Genomic DNA, 17936 nt, shown 5'->3' on the forward strand with positions numbered 1-17936 from the left:
ATGGAACAAGGCTCAGTTCTAAAAGAGTGTTTCTTGGCCACTTGAGCTTTATTTTCTGGTCTAACAACATCTGAGCTTTTTTGCTGCTGTGGGAAGAGTAAAGTCTGATCATCAGGAGAAAGGCAACTAGTGCCATGTTTTAGATTCAGAAACCTGGGCCAGAGAAGCCTGGAAAGAAGAGAGTTTATGTAAAAACCCTTATAGGCCTGTGGCAAAACCAGTGTCTGGCTGAATTTAACTGTTACTGTCCTGATGGTGGGATACTGCTGCTTAATTACTGCTTTCAAAATTCCAGAAAGAGCAAAATAGTTTAAAGGTTCTGCTAATTTTTCCACAAATCCAGGTGAAGATTAGGTTGCATATGGGGACTTGCGCTGCCTTGGTATTTCTATATGGGCCTACAGATTTTAAGGATTTTCTCTTTTCAGGAAAAGACCTGCACAGGATTTTCTGCTTTTCTTCCCCCCAGAAATTTTAAGAAAATGAGGAGAAAGCTTTGCAGACAAGATCTGCCAGAAGAAGAGCAAAGATTATTTTAAGATAATGTTTAAAATAAGATTCTTGCTACTGCTCTTCAGTCTTTCCCAATGACTTTCTAACTAATAAATACTGTAAGTAAACTTGCTCTATTTCAAATATTAAAATAATAGATGACTTACAATATAAAAAAAAATCAGTTATGCTTGATTTTATGATATAAAGTAATTGTGCAAACGATGGCATGTCTGTGTGTATGTGTTTGTCATGCTCATTTTCAGAATTTTTCTTGCAGTTTTTTTGATCTGGACACTAGTAAGAATTTGTTGTGTGTGGTTCCTAAGTAGGATGATTAAAACTTTCTTTTTACTACCAATAGAATACTCCTGCTATTTTCAACGTTTAAAAAAAATTTCCCAGTATTTTAATTTACATTAACTTAGGCCATTAATTAATTGCACCATTAGATTTCATCCCATCTAGCTTTCTTCTGAGCAGCCCATTATGCTCTTCCTCAGCTGTGTGCACACAGTGGTGTCTCTTACAGAGTAGGGTGAGCCTCTGAGCTTTCTGTGTTGTTGTTGTTTGTTTTTTTTTTTTTTTTTTTTTTTTTTCTTCCCAAGTGCCAGGCATGCAGTGGCTTGTGCTTTTTCATTGTCTGTGAAGCTATATGTACTCTTACTTGTGCACTTGGGACTTTTGCTCTTTACACCTTCTTCTGTTGAGCTTGTGATATTTTGGGAGTTTTTGTTGGATCACAAAGACCTGCCCATCCCCAGTTTTCTATAACTCGTATGCCCGGCGAATTTCTCTTTACAGAGTGCTTCATCTGACTGTCACTAGTTCATTTTTTCTTTTAAGAATATTTTCATAGTTCATTTTATTCCTGGTGCTATCTGTTTTTCAGATGCAGGTGAGGTACAGGAAGGCTTTGTTTTCCTCAGTGTCTGAGTCCTAAGTCATCAGCTTTGCATGAGATGAGCCTCTTTATAGCAAATCGAACTCACATCTGCCAGAGTTGTCAAATACAAGGCCTTTCTTTTGGAATTACTGTTACAGTAAAACAGACTTCACATTCATATTATATAGCTTCACTTTATGAAAAATACTGGTTGAGAGAATTTAGCAAGAAAAGAGTTAAATCAATGTAATAGTATATTTTATTATATATTATTACATAATTGTGTATTTTTATAAATTATAATGTGCATTATAAACAATTTATTATAAGTTGTTATATATTTTTTAAAATAACTCTTCTTTACTCCCTTGGTTGCGTACTTTTTCCAAGTGCTAATTCATCCATGAATTAAGTCTTTCGCATGTGTGTGAAGTTCAGTGACAGTTTCAACATCTCAATTTCTAGTAGGAAACTAATTTAAGAATACTAAGGTTCCTAATTTTGTGTGTTAAAAGAAAATGAATTTTTCAGTAGTGGAGATCCCCAGGTTCCTTCCAAAGTGGGAATGTGGGCTTATAGATAGGTAGGAAATTAGATATCACTTAATATAGTTAAGTACCTTTCTGGTGACAAGTTAGAGCAGATAACACTTCAAACTTTTGTCATCAGAAATATGTATCTTGTCTCTACTGATGTACACAAGCAAGTCTATTTCTTAACTGTAAGACTAAACAAAGAATCAGTATGTCCTTTGTACTGTGCTCTTTAAGCTGCTGAACTATTTGAAGGAGCTGCTTTTCAGATCTAAGCATTAGATACACATTAATAATTTGTAGCATACAATTTAGCTATTCACTCAAATTTATCTTGAAGCAGCTCAAATTCTCAGTAGACTTTTATTTAATACAGTGATGGAATACGCAGTTTTTCATGCATCCAAAGTGCTACGTATAGCTTCAAGCAGTTAATAACATGTGAGGCATTTTGCAGTGGTACTTTAATTTCAAACAATATATTAGACATACTTGGCATTTTTTTGAAACCATCTGGTTGGTATTTTTTAAGGGTGAAAGTAAAGTGTGAATTGGCAAATGATACATTAGTACCTCTAAGCAGATTTACTGTATCAGAAAATAGAGGGTAATTGGATACTAGAAAAAAGGAAAACAAAAGAAAGCACACTTTCTGACGCAGCAAGAAGCAAAGGAAAAAGGAGTTCGGACTTCAGTGTAGGAATAGACACAAAGAAGATATCTGTACTCCATCAAACTGCCACCATATGTTCCATGATGAGATACAACAAAGTAAATAATGTATCTGTTCGGCATTCTGTCAAGCCATAGGACCCTTTGGATATGTCAATAATTAACAAATAACATCTGTTGTCAACTGCTGTATCTAATCAGCAGGGGCAAAGTTTTCCTCCCTGCATGATAGAGGTAGACCGTGATACTCTGCTTTCCCTTAGTAATTGAAAATTTCTTTGACCACATCATTTTATGCAAAACCCCTGCTGATGTGTAATTAATGGGAAATCTGGACATGCAGAAACAGCGGAATCCAGCTAGATTGGCAGTACAATGCTGAGTGAGAGTTTAGAGTTATCTTTGACTAGTTTTCAGTCAGATATACTTTTCCTGACTCCCTAATGTCCTCATGTATATACATACTGCACTTTCAGAGTGGGTGAGCAGCCACTTCAGGTATGTGGAGAGAGCAATAACAGCCCACTACCTCACTTAAAGATGCAGACTAGGTACATGCTTGGTTTGTAGACAACAGGAATTGTAGACAACAGGAAAACAAGAACATGTTAAGTCAGACTTATTGTGAAGTGTATGTTAACTTGTTATCTGACTCCTTTGATACAGAGAAACTCAAATGCAATGTGCATTGAGAACCAGTAAAATGTGAACTGAAAAAGAGCAATTTAAAATCCTGAAAATGTTCTTAACAGAACCAAGTCTCAAAGCTTCTCTCAGTTGCAGTTGTGGAAGTCTGCAGGAGCTGATCTACCTATCCGCCTCAATCCTGAATCCATTCTATCCTGAGAGCATCACAACATTCCTCTAGACTAGGAGGAATATTTAATGCTTTGAAGTAGCTCTGTGCCCTTTATGTGCAGCTGGTACAGCAAAATGCGGATTTGTCAGTCCAAGATCTGACCTTTTATTCATATCCATGTGTTCAAGAAAGATTTAACAGATTTCTTAGAAACCTTGTCCCAGAACAACAATTTGAAGTAATGAGATTTTCCTTTAATCTTCATTAGGATTCATTACACACATAATATGTGATTCATTGCATAGATAATGCATAATCTAATTAGTTAAGATAATGCTCTAAACTGTCTAGTAGGTGGTGCTTCAGTTCGTAAATAATTTTCGTAAATTAAGTAAACTTGTTTAATCACAGTTGGTTGTTGCTGCAGGTGAGTCACTGTGTCAGCGTAGTGTGAGTTTCAAGCATTTCTTCTGCTCCTACCAGACTGGTCTTGGTTGCACAGAATATTTCAGTCTCTAAGATGATCTCTTTTTTCTTTTCTTTATGATAACAAAATACAAACTTTAAATAATAATTGCTTTAACTAACACACAGTAATATCAAGGTGCTGGACAGTGTACACACTCCCATTTTGAAGAGCGCTGCTGATTTTGTCCCTGACTGCTCTGCTCAGCCAACACATGGAATTGTGCTGCTCCTCTGTGCCATTCATCCTCACTTTGGTCTTGACCCATGGGCAAGGGTAAGTTAGGGATGAGAAGCCTGTCTTTGCACATAGACTGTTCTGATATCACTTGAAGAGGAGAGACCCCTTCTTGAGTCTCATATAAATACATTGTAAATGTCATTCTTTCTTGTTGCTTGTTAACTCATGAGGGAGTTGCATCTAGACTTCTGCTGTCTTGGCTGTAAGAAGGGTGCTGAAGAGCTGAAATTGTCACTGAAGCCCACAGAGATGCATTTTTGGTTGCTAAAAAGGAGGCACATAAAATATGGAAAACATTGTCTGACCTGACAATGTAATTCTATTTAAGAAACAGAAAATGTGCTGGATAATATATGCAGACACCTCTGTCATGAAGCCTCATGTGGTTTCACGCCCAATTATGTGTGACCACCTTTGGTTACCATAGCAATTCTCTGTTAATTAGAAACTCACCCTCTGCTCATGGCCTGTTTGTGCTAAAGCATGAAATTCTGCTACACACTCAGACTATTTCTTTATTTATATATTGACAGTGACTTACTGTGCCAAATGACTTCTTTACGCAGCAGTACTCTGTTTCTTTGACTCAAACATTGATTTAACTTTTAAAATTCTTCAATGTGTCCTTGGCCCACTTTCAGTCTGTGTATAATGGGCAGGCGACATGAAGAGAGAAGGCAGTGGTGTTGGAGGTGTTAATATATGAAATATCAATATGACCAGTACGGTGGAGGCAGCTGTCTTACACTTGTCTGTGAAACTACTCTGCTTCTCTGTGGTGCTCACAGATGAAGGAGTCTTTGTGAAACCTTCAGTCTGCATTCAGGTGCGAGTTGTTTTTAAAATGATTTCAAATAAAGGAGTCTGCCTGTATAGAAATATTTTATAATGTATGAAGTTGGCTGGATAAAATACACCATAGGGTGTTTTGATGAAAGATGCAAGGGTTTTATTCCTGATCTTATAAAAATAAGTGTACTGGGTCTGGCTGGGATGGAGTTAACTTTCCCCACAGAAGCCCTTGCTGTGCTGTGCTCTGCACTTGCAGAAAGATCAGCACTGATACCACACCAATGTTTTGTCTGTTGCTGAATGTGTTGACACAGCACCAAGACTCATTCCCAAGCCAGTAGGCTGGGGGTGGGCAAGAAGTAGGGAGGGGACATCACCTGGGCAGCTGACCTAAACCGGCCAAAGGGATGATATAACATACTGTATGGTGTTATGCTTGGCCACAAAAGCTGGGGAAGGGGAAAAAGAAGGGGATATCTTGTTATGAAAGTGTCTTTTTTTTCCTCAAACAGGCGCTATGCATGTGGAGGCCCAGCTTCACAAGGCATGGCTGAACAGCATTTGCTGATGGGAAGTAGAGAATAATTGTTTTCTACTTTTGCTGCTGTGTGGCCTTTGCTTGTTTTAGTATTCCTTTAATTAATCTGCTCCTTATCACAATCCATTAGCCTTTTTTCATCATATTTTCTTCCCCTGTTCATTTGAGGGGAGGGAGTGAGAGAGTGGCATGGTGGAGTTTAGCTGTCTATCTGTGAAACAACTACTGGGGGATGACGACAAGATACCTGTAATGTTGAAGACAATTCTGAAAGTTGGGCATCAGATCAGTGCTTGGGGTACAAGCTTGAAAGTAGAGATTATGATGCTAAGCGCTTTCTCCTGTAATTTTGGAGAGAACAGAGACCTACAGTCCTTGCAGTCCTGTCCAAGAACTATGGAATTGCAGATCTCTATGGTTTCTGATCTAATTGTAGAACCTCAAAATACAAACACTTCTTTCTAATGTAAAACAAATTCCTCCCCAGATAAAATACTAGAGCACAGGTGATTTATTTTGAGAGAGTAAGATAAGAACAGAACACAAGTCAGAAATGTACTCAGATAGCACATTGATAAGGCCAGTGCAAGAACTTGCTTAACAGAATAGAGTAGAAAAGTAAAGTAAAGAAGAAAACAGAAGGGATTCTTTTATTACAAGGTCCAGAGAGATTGTTTTTGACCCTTGGATCCACTTCTTTCAATTACTTAAAGCATTCAAGGAGTTCAATCCCTTAATCTGGAGTTCTTGGGCTAAAAGAGGTTTGGGATTGCCCTTTGGAAACTTACTTGGCATGAGATATGAGATAACTGAGAGAAACAAAACCACAAAACATTCAGCTGAAAACAAAAGTTTACCAGAACTGCTATCTTTCACAAAGAACTGTGTTGCAGGTCCTGCAGAGCACACAATGACAGAGGCTAGCTTTAGTATTTATGTAGACTCATCAGCAAGATTCAGGGACAATGCCACGTGGAGCAATGATCTACTGTATGCTATGAAGCACATGCAAATGCTAATATCATGCCTCACTAATACATACAATGCTAATATCACACTGGCATAAGTAGTAGCAAGAGCAATCGTATCTTTTACAAAGTGCATTGCACTTTGTCTCCAGATTCTTGTTTAAGATACATTTTTGGCTACTGCTCACAAAAAAACACTGTTAGATATGAGTAGGATTACACAAACAACAGCAAAAGAAACCCTCACCAACTTCAGCATTGTGGTCACTTCATGGAGGTTAGGAGATGTCAGTCAGCTGATAGCTGAGCTCCCTCACCTTTTCTTTTCTATTTTTTATTTGATGCTTCTCTCAGCAGAGGACTAAATCTGAAACCCACGTACTGGATTCTGAATGGAAAAGCAATTTATACTTTGTTTGAATATGCCTCCCATAGACAGAAATGTTTTTAAACTAATCTGTTTGAAAACATTTCTCAAACAAGTAATAAACAGCTCTTAAGAAGCACAAATGAATTGGGCAATAGGCATGTATCTTTAATTATAATTTTAGACTTAACAATTGTTTTTGAATCAGCTGTACATTATTACCAGAAGAAAACCAGCCTGTTTTAAAACCTAATGTCACACGGTGCAACTGATTAAGGTGCAAAGAGATTATCCAGCAGTCAAAAGCTTAACCGCATACTAAGGAGAGCAGTCAGCTTGTATACACGTAAGTTTGCCAATATTCCCAGTATAAAACAAATGACTCGTTATCTGGTATCTCTGTTGTGCCTAGATTCTGATTTTCCATGAGTCATCTCTTGATTTACTGAAATAGAATAAGATGAGTAAGAGAGTCAAGTTTTAGTGGAAAGAAGTCTGCAAACTGTGTAATGTCCAACAGCCTGTTATGGAGAAGAATGATTATTCTTCAACTTCTTTGCTATTTACTGGATCTGAACTTCACATAAGATTCCTTCTGCCATCAGATTTCTCCTACAGAAAGGAGTTTTATGAAAAAAAACTCATGAATAACCAAGGTCAGTCTTCACTACCCCATAGATCATAGCTCTCTCTCCTTTCTGGTCACGCTTCTCTTTATTGAATTGGTATTGTTTTATAAAAGCAAAATTGCATCACATATAACACTGTACGGTATATAGCATACCTATATTAGGAAGGAGATAAAAGCAGTTTTCTATTACCACCACGTTAATTTGGGACTTGATTTTGGATTATGAATTACAGGTATCGTGTTATTGCACATGTTACTAAACAGGAATGTAGTGTTCCATTTAGATGAACTGAGCTGGAATGTGATTGAATTTTAAACATTTTAATAAGGAAAGAGAAGTATAAAAGACAAAGGGGGCACATTTAATGTTTCTGGGTTTTTACATTGTCTTCACTGTATAGACTCCTACAATTTCATAGAGAAGTTTCTCACTCAGAGAGGTAAAAAGCTGTGCAGTACAATTTACTATAAACGTTGTCAGGGACAGTTTGAAAAATCCTTAATTGTGACATTCAGAAAGAGAGAAATAGCAACAATATCCCACTGAGAAGTGTCTCACAGAAGAATCCTCTGGCTGTGCAAGGGCTGACCGCATACAGATCCAGTTCTAAGGCAATATAAACCATACTACAGACATATATTCTTAACACTGAAGCTTTTCCTTGAGACACGTTCTTTTTAAATTATTCAGAGCATAGGGATCATCAGTATGTTATCAAATAAGTTCTCTTGTCAAGATGAGAAGTAACTAATGTGTAGATAATAGTGCCAAGGTTGTAGTTTCATAGTATTTAGATCAAGATAAGCTAGTGTGAAAAGTATTTTTTTTTAAATAACAGTTAATAATCTACATTTCCCTTGGTTTGTATGGTCTTTGTATATTTGTGTTTTAACAGTTCATTGTTACATAAATGTTCACCATGGTCTATGAAAATCGGGTTCACTCGGAGGTTAAATTGTACCCTGTCAGAGCAGGGATGTGACCCAGTATGAATGCCTCATATGACTCCATTTGTTTTCCTGCTTTGTAAATCCTTTGGCTCTGTGTACTTGTATGCGTAGGAAGAGGAGAGCAGATGTGAGGGAAAGGTCAGGGATGCTGTGAAGTCTGTGAGGCTTTCTTTTTACTTCAGTGGGATTTAGATGACTCCTTAGTGCAGATACATAAACACATTCTGTAGTGAACATTAGTGTTCTGTATTTTAAAGATAGTACAAACTAGAAAAGAAAATAGAAGTATGGCAGCTAACACGACATCCAAACCCAGCATTGACTCATTATCATTATAATATTCAATTGACAAGATGAAGCTTCCTTAATGTACCTTCTGCACAGAGTATCAGAAATGATTTAAACTGAGAAACTTAAAAAAAAATAAATTTGTTTGTATCTGCATGTATATATGTTTGTGTATATATACACATATTCAAGATAACCATCCTTGCCACTAATGAAAAGTCATACATATAAGAACCAAGAGTTTAGACATTACATGTGTTAGATGAAAGAAAATAAATGTTACTGATCCTTTTCGTATTTGGGGAGTTGGGGCATGAATTATCCCAGGTTAAAGAGGAGTCAGTGATATAATCAAGTGTCCCTACATGGCCCAGTGCAATGGCAAGAAATCTAAATGTGATCCCTAGAGCAGTATAGCTCAGGGACATCCTGTCACAGCTATCTTGCCTCTAGTGCTATGGATAACTAGAACATTTTCCCTCTGAATCAAATCTGCCATCGATTCCCTCATGTAGAAATGGAAGGCCTGAATTCTATAGACTCCTTCATTCTTCTATTCCTCTTGAAGAAGAATTGAGTTAGAAGTTCCTTAAAACTGTGTTTATGTGTAACATCTCTCACATGCCTTACCTGTCTTTGCTAAAATAGCTGGGGATGATAAAACTCTTTCAGTTTCCGGTAAATTTGTATGATGGAGATGGAAAGTGAGAGGCGAGTCTTTTTCAATTATTTTTTTTTTCATATCTGTTTGTGTTTTTAAAAAACAAATTTCTCTTCTGTGAATACTGGACTACAGCATAATTTGTTTTAAAACTTTAGGACTCTTCAGCTTCTACTGATTGCTGTTATGATTCTGTCTCTTTGCCTCCATCGGTACAAGTTATTTACAAGGCATCACCTATATGAGAGGCATTGGATTAAATCACAAAGATTTTCCTTGACCCAAGATTTTATTTTCGTTTTATGCTGCAGAAAAGAGACTCTTCCAATGTGGTTTAATATGACCACAAAGATCTCAGCTGGCAATACCATTATCTACTGAGAAATGTTGACTTCTGTTAGTCATTCAGAATTGTACCTCTTGATTTACATCAATAATAATAACAGTGTTTAGCATTTATGGAGGTCTTTCCATTGCACTGGTGGATGTGGTTTTAGTGAACATAAATTATGGAATTTTGCCAAGGTGAGGAGCTTTATAGAGAATAAAGGAAAAAAAATAATGCTTTTTTGTGACCGTACATCTTTTGTTAGATTTTAGTGAAGTAAATGGTGTAGAGTTTGACCTTATAACAAATGGAAAATCTTTTGAACAGTTCAAATTATTAAGTTTTATTAGCTATAAGCAAGGGATAAGAAATAATCATTTTCCCATTAAATGTAGGCTAGTTGAGACTGTGATGAAGTATGTAGTATTCTAATATTAACTTTAAAAAAGCTCTGCAATTCATTACTTCTGTTTTGGATTCAAAAGGTTTCACCGAGTCAAAATGTATTTTCATGTTTTGTTTGCGTGTATTTTTTCAGAGTGGCTTCTCCAAGTCTGGCAAACATACATGCCAGTGGATCATTTTGGAACTGGAGATTGTCTGATGCTTTTCTCATTCTGGTGTCTGTTTTGTGCTTTCCTTGCTCATATTTTTCTCTTTCTCAGACTTGCATAATACACAGCTTGGAAAGCAATTCATTTGGCCTGCTCACTCACTGTGAAGCAGCGCATACTTGCTGTCTGGCTGTTGGCAAGTCATCTCAAGGATACCTGTTCTACAAGGAATCAGAGAGAGGGCTGTTATTATTGTATCCTTTGAAAGGAAGGGTGGTATCAAACTTATGATGGTGTAGTGCTATCTTTTTTTGTTAATGCAAGAATGAAAAATGTGCTTACTCATGGACACTAGGGGAGATACTGCCATATGCCACAGTTGTACACAGGCAGTTAGGATGGCATTGTTTTAGAGGGAACAGGGAAGACATTTTGATGGAGGAGTTATGGAACAGATAACATATAGACCAAAGTTTATAAAAATTGGTCATTCACACCTACGTCTTCAACATTACATACATTATTCTCTTATTCTTAAGGAGACAGCAAATTTTTATGGTTGGAGAGAAGAAACTAGTTTTGACCTACTGAAAACTGAGATACTTAAGAGGAAGCTTTAACATTCCAGGGATACTAAATTGGAAATGGCAAGTGGGGAATCTGTGGAGCCACAGATGTTGCTCACATGATGTTCTTTTGTTTACAGATCAGAGGTCTTATAAGGGGGGATTAGTTGAAGAATAAAATAAAAGCAAACATCTTGAGGAGACATTCGTTCCCTGAAATATTCAAGTCCTGTAAGTCTTCATCAACTGATTTGTAGTTGATGTAGTTATTTCAGATGGTAGTTCAGATTTTTCTTTATTCTTATGAAAGCAAATATATTATAAACTTGTTTTTTGTCTTTCACTATTCTTTGTATCAAAAGAGGCAGTTAGACTTTAAATGAAATCTGTGTAAACATATTTCTTCCTCCAGTAGGCAGTTGGTGAAAAGGATTTCCAAGGTATTATCAAGGATTTTTAGGAACCAAATCATGTTCCAAGTTTAAGCACACCTCACATCTTTAGGTGGTTATACCCTGCACTGCATGGCAGCAGACATGAACAACATAAAAAAGTAATTCAAGGAGAAAAGGTGTTCATTCAGCAGTCACACAGTTTGAGCATAGAGGCCACTGGCATAGATAAATGAAAGCAATTTACATATGTACATAAAGGGCTAGTTTAAGATTCCCATTTGTAAAGTGGTGCAATGTACTACAGAGGCTTTTTAGTGTGAAAGAAAGGCATCAGAAGCAATTCTGAAACATATGAAGCTGACTGATTGTGTATAATGCTCCCCCGAAAAGAGCCACCTGAGAAAACAAAGCAGCAGTAAATGGAATTGTAAAAAAATAATAATAAAAAAAAATATTAAAGCAGCATACAAATGGAAAACCTATTGTGTACTTTGTTCAATATTTAAAAAAGGGCTTATGATCCAGAATTACTTTCAAGCAGTAAAACCATTTTTCATTGTCTCCCATTATTCTTGAAGAAGTGATCTTTTTAATTTAAGAGACACCAAAAAACTTACTCAGGTAGTGATTTCAGGTATTATTCAGATTCTGAGTTATACTTGAAAATTTTCATAAAATGCATGAAGCAAAGTGGGCTTTTCTTCAGCATAAGTAATACGTTCCTTCCCAAGAGGAACAATATTTATTAAAAAAAACAACAGAAAATTCCACTTACCTTTCATGCATTTCCCAGGTTGCCTCATAAAACATTTAACACCGTAGTGGCTACTGAATGAGATTTATAAAAATGAGCTCTCTTGCTTATTTGTTATTGTATTGGTGAAAAGCAGGTGTAATGGTTTCTGCTTCAGATTCTTGTATTTTCATTCACATGAAATGGTATTTTAGCTTTTCATATTAAGCAAAATAGACTACTTAATTTTGAGACAAATTTTCAGCAACCAAAATAACTGCATTCAACATATGCATACATTCTGTAAGATTCAAAATTTCACAAAACATTTCAAAATTGAAGAAATGCTGTAAAAATACTAGAAATAATATGGCTTTTTTTTTTTTAATTTTTTAATGAATTGTGAAATATAAATCAGATATGCATTGTCAAATAAGTAAGATTTTGTAGCTATATTAGGAACTGTAGATTCATGACAATGAAGATTCAGTCTATAATTTTTTCCCTATTTTTTTTTGTAAAACAACATAATTTGCGTATTAATATTTTAACACAGTAAGTGCTTAGAGAGACAATGGAATGTAATTTTCTTGTGCAAAGATATGAAGATACTACATTTTCTGTCCAGATCTTAGCTCCCTTTGGGCTCCTGATTTTGTAGCCCATTGGGCACATTCTTAAGATGTTTTTCTAGGGAGGAAAACACTTAAACTCAACCTGAACTTTAAGTTAATGTTCTCATGTGTGTGTGTTTGTTTTTAGCATGGTTCCTCTTCTATGTTTTTGATTTACTTTGGTTCAGGATTATCTGTCTGCTGAAGTAATAGATCTGTTTTCAGATGGTAAGGGAGAAGCTCACCATGTTCACTTAGAACCATGTTAGTGTGGTTCTACCCCTCCTTCCCTTGTCCCCCAGTTTGCTTTTAAACTTGAGTAGAGTGAAAATTGACCTCAGCTGAAACTTAATCACCTACCCAAAGACCAAGGCAAGGGAAGACAGGATGTAGATGTTATGGCCTTTGGACCGTCAGAAAAACTTGTGGAAAGTACTGGAAGCAGCATTAGTAGCCACAGTGGAAGAGCAACATCTCTGCCATCTATATTTAAGTTAAAATTTGAATCACAAACCCAGAACACACCATTATCAGGAGACTGAAAAAATTGCTCCGGGAGTGCTCAGGACAAGAGGAGCACCTTAGAATTATGGCTGGTCTGCATAAAAATTGAGAAAAGCTGAACCAGTAGAATTCAATCAGTCTGTTGTGTAAATGGAAAATTGTCTTGAGCAGAAAAATTAGAATAACTTCCACATTAGGGAGCTGAAACTACAATTTAGCAAAGTTAAAATTCATGTAATCCTATCATCCTTTATAAAACATTGGAATTAATATTGTTTGAGAAAATAAAAAGATAATCAATATCACACCTATGAAAATTAATACTACTCCTACAAATATGATCAGCCAAAGGCAGCATGTACATCTTAATCAGGGAACACAAAAGCAAGAGCTCTGGGGGGAACCTGGAGTGGTTGTCTAGGAAACAACAACAAAAAAGTATGAATACTGCTGTTAGCAAGCAGTCAAGGTTCACACAGACAGTACAACTTTGCAAGGGGAAAATTCTGAGAAGTAGAATCTCTACTGAGAATTCCCTGCTAACAAACTTTTTGAAACATTACATGATCCATACCAACAGGTGATTCAACAAGCAGAAAAAACAGTAGCATTCTAGATAAACTGAGCTAGTCACCACACCCTGCATAAATATTTTGCATTTTTATGAGAGGCTTATATTTTCACATCATCTTTCACATCCACAGGTAAATAAATACTGATGAGAGTTTCATATTGACATATTTATTGTAGGTGTTAAATCTATGCATGGTACTTGTAAGACAATACTGGGAGCCACTAGGTAGTAGTCTACTTTCCCAGTTGTAACAGGTTGGTGGGATGAGGTACTGGCAAAACATGATCAAAATATGTATATTTGCTTTTATATTAATTTATTGCATATCTTAGCTTTCTGCAGGTCAGTTATGAATGTCAGAAAATAGTGACACGTCATATCTTATATCTCAGATTCCCTTGGGTTTTGTTCCAATCAATTACTGGTTTTATGTGTCAAAGGCAAATTGAAAGTTCATGAACAAAAATTGAATTTGCAAATTATCTTATCATCCTGGTTATCTGCGGTGTCCAGGAGTCAGCATTAAAAGATGAACTTAATAAATTGCCTGGTCAAACTACCAAAGAACATAATGTTTGTTTTTCTCCAAATTGTAGCAGGACAGCATTATAAAAATTTGAGAAACTGAAAGCATTATTGATTACAACATCTTTCCTATCATCTTTGACAGTTAAGTATTTGAGATTAAGGATATCAGTACCTGAAAAGAATCTTTATCTTGTGACTAATCAAGAAACAGGTACTTGTGTAACGTTACAGCCACAGTAAGTTGTCTTCTCTCTAAGCAGAAGGCACGTGTTATCTCAGCAGTGCAGGAGGAAAGGCCATTGTGATAAGAGGTGATCAGTAATGCTGGTCTCTCTGGCACTTTCTCTGCCACCCTTCTGAGTTTCATCTCCTGTTAGATACTTGTCACCCACCCCAGCCTCATGGAGATGGGCATTCAGCAGGGCTGAAATCTGAATACAGCAACAGCAATATATAGACTGCTGGTTAGAAAACAAAGGGATGGTATTTTCAGAGTCCCACCCAGCAGTCATTTCGGCTGAGCCCTGAGGTGTTGCTGCCTGCACACAGGTGGCATTTGGCTTTTGTAAAGCCAGGAGTGTGCACAGATGGGTGAGCTCCTTCTAGCTCTGGGCCCTGCAGGCAGCCAAGTCCTCCATCAGGTGTCTCATTGCCCTTCACCTGCTGTCTTTTCCAGACAAAATCAAAGTTCAGGCTTTGTTGGTAAACTTTCCTTTCTGTACAAAGCAGCTGCCTTCCTCTTTGCAGCAGAGGGATTTTTCTCCTCAGAAAGGTCACCTCAGCTCCCAGCCACCATGCTGGCTGCAGAGCAGGGTTTCTGTGGAAACTTTTTCTTCTTCATCAATCTAAAACCTTTACATACTTTCCTCCCATGGGGTGCCTTTCTCTAGCAACCTTCTCTAAATTAACATTTCAGTGATTCCTTGCCCTTCCCCTCCCCCCCCAGCTGAGTACTTGCTCCAGCCTGCAGCCGTTACTGGTGATTGACAGGATTTTCCACACCTGGCTGCCATCAGTGTGGGGACTTCAACTACAAAATGGCAGTTATGGCACCACATGACTGAGGGAGCTGAGAGGAGCAGGTGGCATCTGAAGAGCCGGGAGACTGTGGCGTCTGCTGCTTGAGCACCTCTGACAAAGGTACTGAAAGCTGAGGCTCCATCTTCACAGTGCCTCACAGATGTTGGTGGGGGGAGGGGTGGGGGACGCCCATGTTTATCTCACAAACAGCCTGGTCTTGCCCTGGGGATGCCTGATTTCCTCTCACAAATGGGTGTTTTCAACGTGGGTGTTGGCCACATGTGGCTGAATCCCTGAGGGGTGTCAGCTGGGAGTTTCTAGAATCATCTTTTATTTTACGATGTTCCTCAGCAGAGCCTTCACCTGGGCATGCTGCAAGTGCCTCCCTCCTTCTGCCTTGCAGGACATTAGCAGGATTTTTTTTAAAAACAAACAAACAAACAACAACAAGCTTTTAGACCTAACTCTTGTGTTGCCCTGTGGTGCTCCCCACATGGGATATAGAGCTATATATCAAAAAGTTGTGTTTTGGGGAGCAGTGAACTGGTGCTGGCTGGCACGTATCGTGTCTCATCCCCAGCATGCTGCTGATGGCCAGGGCAGACAGCTGCTGCCAGCTCTGTTTGGCTGCAGGAAAAGGCACCAGATGTTTAATGCCTGTGTGTTTGATGGGAAACATCCCTTATGCTTGCCTTGCTTCTTCTGTTCTTCGTTTGCAAACTAAATGAGAGAAGAAGTTGTGAGTTAATAGAGGAGGAGGTGTCAAAATTTAAATTACTTTATGCTAGTATTTACTCAATTTGCTGCACTTGTCACAGAAGGGAGTGTTATAAATACTCACAAAAGAGTCCAAAGTATGATAGCACTGCTTTATCTGAGACCTGCACTTAAAATGTAATGATCAGATATCTGAAATCCTGTGACTTTTAAGTTGAGAATTAGCTAGGCGGAAAGTTCTGGATGAAATCCGCAGTTTTCACCACCTCAGGAAGACCAACAAAGCTATCCTTTGTATGTGAGTCATGGAGAGCATGCTGCTTTCACTGTTAATGCCATTAGCTCATTTGCAAAGGCTTTGCTTATTTTTACAAAAGTCCATAGCAAAATACTTGAATGAACTTCATAATTAGTTTTAAAAGCTGACAGTCACTACTCATTTCTAAATATGAATTGATGCTATTGATGGTAACCCTTGGTAAGTTTGGAAACCATCCAAACCTCTTCGCTCAAAATTATGCTAGAAACCTTTGTCTCTTCTCTTTCTATCCAGCACAAGTTGTAGACTGGGTGCTTTTTTGTCTTTGAGTGTATTTGATGCTCTTTTGGTACTGTACTTCAGCAGCACTCACCTGCCAAATTAATGAAAAAATAAAGTTTGTAACCACTTATCTGAAGTTTCCAGGCCTCACACAGCACTTGATTTGTGGTATGGAACGGGATTCAACTCAGTTAACATTTTTAATACAAGTTTAGGTAACAGCCCTTCATAATTCCTCAGCCTGTCTGCTTCCAGACTGTCTATCAGATGGAGTTTCATTTATTGGTATAGCAGCCCATCAAGCAGGTAAATACAATTGTTCTCTACTTTTGATTGAACAGAGAAAGGCAAATACAGATGAATGACTTTCCTGGTATGAAATATGGGAATGCAGTAATTTAACGTCTCAGTTGCAGTAGTATGATATGAATCAGCCTTACCAAATGAACCTGCAGATACTGTGGGTAAAGAGAAAGTGAGTAGTAAGGAAAAGAATTTCTGAATACCATTTCCTAATCCTTCACACTAAACACTAAATCCTGTTATCATTAAGGTTTCAAATAATACGGTGTATTGTTATTCCTAAATTGTGACAGTGTATTTTATTCAAGGTTTACATCACCTATTGTAATGTATTATGGAAGATGTTGACAAAACAGAATTTCTTAATAGAATGACTGCCAACATGCAAAGTCTGCTCTATTTACAATGTCTGTGACTGATGACAATGTCATGTGTTGGAAGTTCCAAGTGGAAAAGGCTGCAAATAAACCAATTCTCTACCTTCGCAATCCTATGTAGGAAAGGTGCTATCTCTTAATAGGAAATTATATAATTATGTAACCATACAACCCTGTAGGCAGTTTTCCTCACTATTGTCATTTTTTGTGTACCTGTTTCTTTATTGCGTCAAATGAGATATGTATCAGACCTAGGCAATTACATGCTTGGTCTGTACATTTCTACAGCAAAAATAGGAAAAAGGAAATTCAAGAGAAATACTTCTGGGAGAAGTATGACCCTGAACTTTCATTGTGAAGGATTTTGGACAGCTTCTGTCTTTGAAAAAGGAACACAGAATTCCTCTGAATGTGAAGTGAATGGAAAATAATCTCTGTTCAGACCAAGAAGAGTTACTTAATTAGTTCCCAAAACATGTCAGAGAACAGAACTCTCCAGTGTCTGCAGTAAAATAGCCTAGAACATCTTTCATAGCTTGTTATTTGCTGGTGATCTGCAGTGTAATTGCTGTGGAACAAGAAAATCCCATGTGGTTCAGGTTCCTGGTTTCTGTTGATAGTTTTTCTGTTAATAGATTTAAAAACAGAACACACCAAAACAAGAAAATAAACAAACAAGGAACCCACCTATTCCTGTGCTAATTGGTGAGTGGTATACTTAAAACCAGTAAGGTAAGTATGGGTGTTTTAGTTAAGACAAAGGTGTGGTGGGCATGCAGAAAAGTCAGATATGGTGATAACCCTCAACAAAAACAAAACACTTGCCTCTAGAAAAGATACAGCGAGTGCAGTACTAGTCTCTGCTTTTAGATGTGGGAGGATAATTCTTTCATTATGA

General features: G+C 37.4%; 1 long non-coding RNA gene across 1 annotated transcript in view; it reads left to right on the forward strand.

Annotated features, from left to right (window-relative positions):
* Nucleotides 1–15152: 15152 nt before the first annotated feature.
* The window catches only part of LOC311445205, a 29412-nt gene continuing 26628 nt past the window's right edge, over nt 15153–17936 (forward strand). Inside the window, exon 1 of the long non-coding RNA XR_014698301.1 lies at nt 15153–15220. This is a non-coding gene — a long non-coding RNA (uncharacterized lncRNA). The remainder of the gene's footprint in view (nt 15221–17936) is intronic.

This window comes from Aythya ferina (assembly GCF_964211825.1).
Source record: "Aythya ferina genome assembly, chromosome: 15".
In the NCBI taxonomy this organism is placed as follows: domain Eukaryota; kingdom Metazoa; phylum Chordata; class Aves; order Anseriformes; family Anatidae; genus Aythya; species Aythya ferina.